We start from the raw sequence: 9,964 nt of genomic DNA, 5'->3' as shown, positions 1-9,964 counted from the left end.
TGTGCAGCTGCTATCAGTGAGTCAAACTCCAACCCTCAGCTCTCAGAGTGGAAAAGTCAGAGAGGGAGCTGAAGGAGGGATGGAGACACATTCAGCAGCAGAGGGGAGAGGGAGGTAGGAGGGGAGAGGGAGGTAGGAGGGGGCTGGAGTCAGAGAGAGAAAGGGGGGAGAGCTGAGTGCAGTCCAGCCTCTGCGCTGTGAAGCGGCAGCCAGTTAGTCCGACAGTGAAGGACGCGGAGCCGCCAGAGCCTTCCCCGCAGCACACCGGAGCATAATTAACTGGAATAAAGACGCAGAAGAAGAAGAGCCGCGTTCCTGCTGTGTTACTGGATAAACAGGCACACAGCTGCAGGAGGCACAGCTGAGGAAGCAAGAGGAGGTGTTGGAGGTCCGTGTGTGCGTTTGTCACCTCACACGCTGAGCCTGAGGAGAGCTGACGGTGTCACTGCGACAGGGAGCTGAGTGTGTGTGTGTGAGGCTGAAGTGAAGCTTCGCTCGCTGGTCACGAGGAGTTGCTGCTGTTGTGTCTGTTGCTCCTTTTTCCTCTTCCTGAGACGTCTGTGCTGCACGCGCGGGCGAGCGACTGCCGCCGTGCGTCGTCCCCTCGCTCGCTCTCTCCGTCTTTTCCTCCCTCCTTCGTCTCCACCTTCAGCCGGCTTCTTTGCCGTAACTGTGCCGGGGAGAGAAAGCCGGGTAAGTGTGTGTGTGCAGGGGTACGGGGTGTGTTGCTCTTTTCCTTCAGCCCGCTGCTTTTTCTGCATTTTCTCGCTGCCGTCTCTTTCACTCCACCTCATTTGGACTTCTTCTCACTGCCATCATCTCCATCCATCACCACTTTTGCCCCTCCGTCACCTCCATCCATCACTTTTGAACGACCCATCCATCAGACGTTTGCACCCCTCATTTTTATTCTCTCACACTTTCCTCGCTTTCCTTTCCCATCTTCTCATTCCTCCTTTCCTGCAGCGATCGCTCATTTACACCATCGGGTAAAACACACACACACACACACACACACACATCCACGTTCTGTAACCTGGAAGTCATCACAGTCCGGCGCCTGAAGCTGAGAGGCAGAGGGCCTGACATAAAATCGACAGTGTGGGGTTGAACCCCAATAATCCCTCCATCTTTCTCTTCATCCATCACTCCCCGGCCTCCTCACACTCTCCACCAACTCCACACCTCCCCCATCTCTCTCTCTCTCTCACACACACACACACACAGGTGCACATTAATATGTATAAATATATACGAGTGAGCTGAATATGCATTCATGCACACAGCATCAGGCTGTTTGCATCAGCCGGTGAATAACAGTCAAGTTCCAAGTTAGCCTGCTGTTAGAAACTGAACATCAGCGTGTAGCTGAGCTTACACACACACACACACACGAGCATGAAGGAACCAGTAAGGAAATTGTTTCATTCGAGTGATAAATTATTCATCTGATGAAAAGTACTCTCATCCTAAAACGTCCCATGTGGTCCAATTTGCAGCTGAAATGTTTATTAATTGTTTGGTGGAGCCTGATTGTGAGCAAATCTTTCATCAGCTCGTGTTTGCCTTCATCATCGCTGCTCGGTTAATTGCTGAGCGCCAGTGAAAGAGCCGATCAGAGACTGACGGCCGACCGCTGAGTCGAACCTGCTGTCGTCGTCGGTGTAAACGCAGTACTGATCGTAAATGCAAAGCTTTCAGGTTTTGTGCAGGTCGTTAAAGTCCTCGAGCATCTTCAGACTTCAGTTTGGCAGGATAACTGTGACTCGGAGTCCACTTCAGCTGCTCCACTGTCAGTCACGTCCTCGCAGGACAAACCTCCGTCCTGTGGTAAGTGGCGGTCACATGGGCAAAGATCAGCGTTCACCCTCAGAGTGAAGAGCTTTTCAAACTTGGATCCATAAATGTCGGGACGACGGTGGAGTTTTTGGAGTTTAACCTTTGGATGGTGCCACCGCGGATTTTAAATCAAGCAGTCACGGCGCAGCTGACGTCAGCTTTGATTCAGCAAGGTGACCTCCGCCCCCACGCCGACTGCTCAGGGTGTGAGGGGCGGTCCTAAGATGAAGCCCACCTGCTGGGACTAATTGCACAACATTATTTTTGTTTTATTTGGATTTAGTGTTTTGGATAAAAATGGTCTGCAGCCACTGACTGGATGAAGAACTCGTGGACATCAGCAGATGCTGGGTTTCCTCTTTGAGATGCTCTGCAGACTTTTACTGCAGCGCCTTCAGCTTCAGTAACTGAAACATCTCAACAGCTTGAGATGGACTTTTCCTCACAGCACATGAAGTCCAGCTGTCAGGATTTCCACAGACTCCTGAGCAGCACAGCAGACATGGACACAGAGGTAAAGGCTTCATTAAACCATGTTTGCAGAAAAGATGGCTCTGTAGAAATCCCAGGGTGAGGAGGAAGATGGAGAAATGAGTGGCAGGTGGGGTCCAGCAAAGCCCGCTGACAGACAGGTGGAGAGTAAACTCTCTGCAGAGGAGATTAGCAGATTAGCTGCATAAACGTGCCATCTGAGGAATCCAGCAGGAACCAGACGGATGTCATAACCCACAGGTCCAACCCAAATAAACCCAGGTGGAGGCAGGAAGGGAAATAGGTCGACGATATAACAACTCCATCCGTTCATCAGCCATATGTGAGTAGTTAGCTTGTTGCTAACTGAAGCTAATGCAGAAACTGGCTTCAGTTTTTCTTTAACAGGCAACAGAACAAAGTGCAAACATTAAAACATGCTCCAAATACAAAATGTTGCATTGCTCGAACTGAAGCAGCCACTTATTCTCATTCCATGGGTGGCCGAGGTAGCCAATTAGAGGGTTGGTGGTCTGAGCCAGCGTGCATGCTAAAGTGTCTTCAAGCAATACGCTGGAACCTGAGTGTGAATGTGATCCCATACATCAGTGAAAATACTCGCACGGATGCTGTGAATGGCAGGTTGACACATGTTGTAGAAAAGCTCTGTAAGAACCATTTAGTGAAAACTGCAAAGAACTAGCAGTTCTCTTTAGGATAATGTCCTCCAAGGGTCACTGTTTCATTTTTGACCTCAGTTCATGTCCCATCTGGAAGCTTTGCATTCCTACTTAGGCTGTCTTCATGTCCACTTGCTGTTTCCTTTGACATTTCCGTGCAGTCTGCTTCAGTTTAGGTGCTCAGTAAGGATTAGGCATGCTGTGGAAATGCTCCTGCAGGTAACCTCACCTAACTGCAAGTATTTGATGAACCCAGAAGAAAGGCTCTAACCCTAACTGGGGTCAGAGTCACCGCTGCCTGACAGCTCTGTTTGCTTCTGCTGCAACCCAAGCATGCACGCTGCAGTTTGCACTGTTTGATGTAAAAGCATCAGCGTTACTGGGGACGTGCAAAAAGCCTTGAAGACACTGTGTGTAGAATAACGTTAAATAAATAAATGTTTAACTGCACGTTGTTTTCATGAAGCAAAACCTTTAATCACACGCACACATGTGCTGAGATTGGTTTGCTTAGGAGAAGAGCTCGTTACTGCTACGCAGCGGGATCACTGACGCTCTAGGATGTCTTTCCAAATGTTGTATCTCAGTTTGAAAGAATATTAAATACTGAAGATGAGACATAAGAACCAGAGTGGTGTCAGATGGAGTCGAGCATGTAGCCTTATTTAGCCACGTGCTGCCCTTTGTGTGTTGTTAACAAGCTAAGCATATACAGTAGCTGGAGAGTGGATTAAGCTGCAGGAGTGCTTTTGTAATCCACTGCAATGGCTTTAAATTCATGGAGACTACAGCTGCAGAGGAGCAAACTTCAAAGGCAAAAAGATCGTCCTAATTGGTTTAGATAAGCTGGATGAAACGTGGCTGTAATCGCTGCTGTTTACCAGAACAAACGATCGTCAGTACCACTGAAAGGACCTCTGGAAGATCCCCTTTTTCTTCTTCACACGCACGACTCGATCCAGCTCTGCGCCAGCGTGTGCCGTGTGAGCGCCGGGACGGCCCTCCCTCAGGGATGTTCCTGATTAGGTGCTCTTAATTGCTGCCGGCGGCACTCTTCAGCGAACAGCCTCTCCGGCAGCGTGTCGCCACTAAACCGCGCTGCGGATGGGGATAATTCACTGTTTGGACAGCGGGCGCTTACGCTCGCTTACTTCAAGAAGGCCACCAGAGCTGAGGCCGCTGAGCCGAGCAGCTCCTCAAATAAACTCGCTCACGTTTGGTATTTCGTCACCGCCCAACGGTAAAACCACGAGTGGAGGTGATTTGCAGTTCCTGTCGCTCGGCCCTGATCTGCGACAGCGTCAACCGACCTACACGTGACGCCGCTTCCGTGTCAGGTGCAGCGCAGCGTGTGAGCGATGAGACGGAGCGTGTCATTACGAGAATGTGAGCAATCAGACGTGAGCGCGTCGAGTGGAACGGCGAGCGTCTCGAGGTTTAATGTATGCGCGCCGGGTGCGTCAACCTGCTGTTGTCACTTTGGGTGACGGCGCAGGGTGATGGAGTTTGTTCCGCACGAGCGTCAGCAGCGACTGGAGCTGCAGGTGTGTGTGTGCGCTCAGTTTCAGCTTTTACATGACATTATGCAGCCCTGTGTGTGTCTGTTCTTATTCATGGCGGTGTTCAGTGAAAGCGTGCAGGCAATGCACAGAGGAATATATTCAGTCTGTTTCATGGTGCTCCAGTGGGAGCTGTAGCAGCCCACACACACACACACCTGTGACAGGACGCCTCTGAGATAATCGATTATTCTCGTTCACGTTCTCCTCAATCAGGGTCATGACTCCCATGATCAGCTGTTCAGGGTCACTGAGCTCATTCACCGGAAACGCTGGTAAAATGGCGGCTTCCTGTCATTCGAGCTCGGGCAGCTTGCAGCTCGATGGAGCTTCAAGCAGCTTTGACAACATGAGAGAAACTCTGACAACATTCGTCACATTTACTTTGTAATAGTGACCGGGTGTACTGTTGTTCAGCTTTAACTGAACCGCTTGCTGCCTCTGTGCGCTCGGCCATGATGCTGTATTATGACAGATTCTCCAGGTCTGTGAACACGGGCCGCTTCACCAGCACTGACACCGACAGAGCACCGCAACAACCAAATGTCCTCGGCGAGGAACGTGAGTCCAAGGATGCGGAGCGATCACGCAGACGAACGGTGACTGAAGACTGGCGCCTAAACTCAGCGGTCCGGTGCTGAGCCGGTGAGTGCTGACGTACAGGCACGCAGCTGAGCAGCTCGGAGCCAGGACGAGTTATGATGCAGAGTAAAAGGCTGTGGCTATTTCCTGAAAGCTATATGCAATAATTAGGCCTTTCAACAAAAACACATTTCATTTTTCTGTCAGGAACATTAACTGTGGAAAAGCAGCTCTGTCCCCGACTCTGCAAGCAAAGCCATTACTTGTTAAGGCGCTCCACTCAGCGACGCACACCATGGGTCAGATGACTGCGTGGCGCAAGTTCAGGCTTTGCTGGAGCTGCGGGTGGTGCTGCGGGTGGTGCTAGCAGACCGAGCAGTGGATGGATATCAGCTGAACACAGTGAGGTGAAAGTATTTGAAGTGAATATTTGGTGTGAGCAGCTTCATCCTCGGCTCTGAACTCGGAGCAGCTCTCCGTCGTCTCTGTGAGGACCTTCAGACTGTGGATCCAGCTCTCCATCAGACCTGGTCCTCTGATCTTCAGACCAGTTCTTGTGTCATTTTCACGCCAACAAGCCTTTGTTTGAACTCCTGACAGCAGCCATTAAAACACGCCATCGTTTCCAGCATAATTTGGTTAACGATAATTGATCAAAAGAATAAAATTAAAGCAGTTACAGCCAGGCAGGTATTCACACCTGGGATACTCCGACAGCTCATTTCATTTCTGTTGGATTAAGATGTTCTGATGACCTGCGACACAAAGACATAAAGAGACAGTGAAAGGTAAAATGAGAAGGAGTCTGAGCGGCAGAGGGACGCGATCACGTGTCCTTGAGGGGAAGGAAGCGGGAAAAGAAGGTGATGCACCCCTCGACAAATTTAAGAGCGTGATGAGTAGGGGTGGGGGAAAAAATCGATACTGTGTAGCATCGTGATATTTTGTTTGCTAATAATGTATCGATACAGGGACAGCAGAAATCGATATTTTGTTACAAAAAAGGTTTTTGTGCTCTGACTTCAGAGCATGTTGATCCTTTTTCTGAGCAAGAGTCCTGACACTGTCCAAATGTGTTTAACTGTTTTTTGGCAGCAATAAACATGACAGTTTACTTATTTTAATTTAAGACATGTTTTATTTTAATTATGTTTAAAACCTTTTTCATTTATTGTAAAATTATATTTTGTTTTAATTTACTTTCAAATTCTTCAGATGCTGAAGGGGCTGCATAGTTTTCATATTGCATAGTTCAGAATAGCTATAATTGTACCAGATGGTTGCATTCAGTTAAGTTGGACTAGACTGTAATACAAACCGTTCAGTTCGTCAACAATAAAACTGAGATGAGAGAAAGACTGAGTGTGAGACTTTGATATTAGATAAAATGAATATTGATAAAGTTTAACTTTATGTACAGAATCTGAATATCGCAAAATATTTAAAAAAATTGCAATAATATCGTATCGTGGGATGTATGGTGATTCCCACCTCTAGTGCTGAGTGACGCCCAGATGGCGTCAGGACCTCAGCCCCGTGTCACCTCTCTCTGCGTGACTTTCACTTTATGAACCTACACTGTGCCAGCAGCCGTACATCACCCTTCAACCTTCAGCCCGTCCTCTGCTCGCCTCATTCATCACGTCTTACACGCCAAGTGACATCAGCTAGAAGCTTAATCGCCGCCGTTTGAAAAGCCATTCGCTCAACAAATATGGGTGCTGTCAGCGAGCGAGAACGAGCCGTCACAGTTTATGCCGGGCGGGGTGGCGGAGATGTCAGGCCCCGCACTTTTATAATGTAATTAAAGCATGCGTGGGCATCCTTTTTACAAAGCCAATGTGCCAGAGACGTGATGTGTGGCGCACAGCGAGATGAAATGCTGGGTTTTAATTGGAGGCTGTCTCACTTCAGTCAAAGCGGCTGGATGAAGGGAAAGAACAGAAGGAGGGTTTATGTACAAGAAATTCATTATAAAAGCACAGCTGGCACCATCCTGATGTTGCACAGCGACGAGACGTGAGCGGCCCAGGAAATGAAAAACTTAGATGTTGAAGATTAAACAAGTGGCGATGGAAAAAATGAAACTACATTTTTCACTTTAGCGCCCGATGCTCACAGGTCTGTCAGAATGAGTCCGGAGGTTAGAGGTAGTTCACATCTCTGTGATGATATCTGCATCATATTTGCACCTTCGTTTCGTCACGTCCTGTTCACTTAGATGAAGAAAACACTGTCTGCTCTGCTGGCTGCAAACATTACAGCACATATGCTGCAGGCATACAGTACATATGTGGGAGGATCGAGCTGTCGTCTAAGCCGTTTGTCACCTGCACCGACACTCTTATTGACTCTAATAGAACAATAACTTACTAAATGAACATCATCGTTTCAAACAAAGCTTTTGATCTTACAGTATGAAACACCTTGACGTGACTGCTGTGGTTTGACGGTATATAAATAAAATTACATTGAAAACGTGAACAACTAAAGACATAATCAAAGCAGCTTGGAAAGAAAAGCGTCTGGACTTCTCCAAGTTTCTTGAAGACGTTTCATCTGAGAAGCTTCTTCAGGTCTAAAACCAAATGGTGGAGAGATTTAAGCCCTGTGGGAGTGTCCCTAAGAGGGACGTTGACCCCTGATGATCCTCTAATCACATGAGTCGAAGCGTGAAAGCGGGTGTGGGTCACAATCAGCCAGGGTTTCAGGTGAGCTCATTGTGAAACCTGGCCCCACCTTATCATGTGATTTCCTGAGGTCAGATGGCCCAGGATGTGAGTGGGCGTTAAGGCGTCTGGGAACTCGATTATAGATGGCAAACAGTTGGTGTCTTAAGCCCCGCCCTCTGTTCAAAGATGGTCGTTCACAGCAGACATAGATGTTCAAACCATGTCTTCTCTGTCCACTGGTATCCTCAAAGAGTGACCTTTGACCTTTAGATCCAGCTAGGCAGCCGAGTCTTGAAGACTCTCCTGAGCTTCTCTAATAAAGCTGCTGCATCAGGGATGACAGTATTGTTCTGTTTGTCCTCCTGATCCTCTCTCGTTGTTGCCTGCTCTTCTTTTCTGTGCCTCTCTGCTGATTTGATGAAAGCCCAGTTGGGATAACCACATGTTTTAAGAGCTTCCTTTACATGTGTTTCTTTTCTTTCCCTTGAGGTTTAGAGGGAACATTTTCTGCCCGGTGCTGCAGGGTCCTGATTACTTTGTGTTGTGTTGCAGATAGTGGTGGGAGTCCAAACACCTGGGACTCTCCATCGTTTGGTTTTAGAACTGAAGAAGCTTCTTGGATTCGATTCAGTTTTATTTATACACCAAATCACAACTACAGTCGCCTCAAGGCGCTTTATACTGTAAGATAGACCCTACAATAATACAGAGAAAAACCCAACAATCATATGACCCCCTATGAGCAGCACTTTGGTGACAGTGGGAAGGAAAAACTCCCTTTTAACAGGAAGAAACCTTCGGCAGAACCAGGCTCAGGGAGGGGCGGGGCCATCTGCTGTGATTGGTTGGGGTGAGAGAAGGAAGACAGGATGAAGACATGCTGTGGAAGAGAGACAGAGGTTAATAACAGATATGATTCAATGCAGAGAGGTCTGTTAATACATCTCCTCTCATCGGAGAAGCTTCTCTGATGAGAGGAGAAACATCTTCAAGACATTGAGAAAATCCCCCTAATTTATTAGTCAGACATCTTTTGTGTGTGCGCGCGCGTGTGTGTGTGCGCGCGCGTGTGCGTGTGTGTGCGTGCGTGCGTGTGTGTGCGCGTGCGTTTGTGTGCGTGCGTGCGTGTGTGCGTGCGTGTGTGTGTGTGCGTGCGTGTACGTGCGTGCGTTTGTGTGCGCGTGTGAGCTTTACCATTACTGACCATCTCGTTTTTCCATCTTTTATATACAGTCTGTGTGCTAGTGGACACTGTGGGTAAATATTGTGTGAAGATGCATTTTCTGATTGTCTGTAGTAACACAAACTCATATCAGGGAGAGATGAAGTATATCACTCTGTGAATGTGCTTTTTGTTGCTGTGTTCATGATTCACTGCCTCTTGGACAATTCAGTCAATTCCTACAAGTGCCTAACAAGGACGACGTGGAGGACTCGTGCACAGCTGTTTGGATTGTAGCATGAAGCATGCGCTTTGTCACAACGAGATGAGAGTAAAACTACAGTCCTCACGACGTGTGAGAGATCGTGAAGTAATGTCAGCCGGTCGGGAGGACGTCTGTCTCACGCTCACATGACGAATGACAGAAAGGCTGCGGGCTGTAAATGTGCCACCACCGTAACGTATCACAGAAACGTCTTCCTCTTTGTTCGAGCGAGTAACAAACACGTCTCTTTCAGAGGTTCCTTCATCTGCTCTTTACTGAGTGAAGCCGTGAATAAACAGACACACAGCAGGTTGATCTGAGTGACGGGAAATGAAAGATGAACATCTGATGACAGCTTTGAAGAATATTCATGAAATGTAAATATATTTACGCACATCCGGTTCACACCTCATGTGAACAGCGTGGACACTTGACGTACGACTCGAGCTTCAGATTAAAGACTCGGGTTTGGCTTGGGTGCCTGTGCTCTGTGATTGGTTACACGGTCTGCACTCATTAAAAACATACACGGATACAGAGTGCCGTTTCAGTTGCAGCCATAAAAGCTTCAAAAGAGTCTTTAAAGTTGTAGGTTACATGAACAAAGCCGGACCATAAAGTCATTCCTGAATACAATATTTGTAACTGCAGGGTTGCTTTCTGCTCGGTTCACCTCTGAAATTGAATTTTCTGCACACGTGGGAGTGTTGTGACATACAGCGTGTGCTCGAACT

General features: G+C 47.9%; 1 protein-coding gene across 1 annotated transcript in view; it reads left to right on the top strand.

Moving 5' to 3' along the window:
* The first annotated feature begins 208 nt into the window (after positions 1–208).
* The window catches only part of LOC146643012 (glutamate receptor ionotropic, kainate 5-like), a 220,118-nt gene continuing 210,362 nt past the window's right edge, over positions 209–9,964 (top strand). Inside the window, exon 1 of the mRNA XM_085395464.1 lies at positions 209–693. The gene's annotated coding sequence lies outside the window, so the exon portion shown is untranslated. The remainder of the gene's footprint in view (positions 694–9,964) is intronic.

The sequence above is a fragment of the Rhamphochromis longiceps genome, linkage group LG22, assembly GCF_057381845.1.
Source record: "Rhamphochromis longiceps isolate RC_006_pf linkage group LG22, R_longiceps_female_GT1.1, whole genome shotgun sequence".
Classification (NCBI taxonomy): Eukaryota; Metazoa; Chordata; class Actinopteri; order Cichliformes; family Cichlidae; genus Rhamphochromis; species Rhamphochromis longiceps.
The sequence above is the reverse complement of the archived record's forward strand: the minus strand, read 5'-3'. Positions and strand labels throughout refer to the sequence as shown.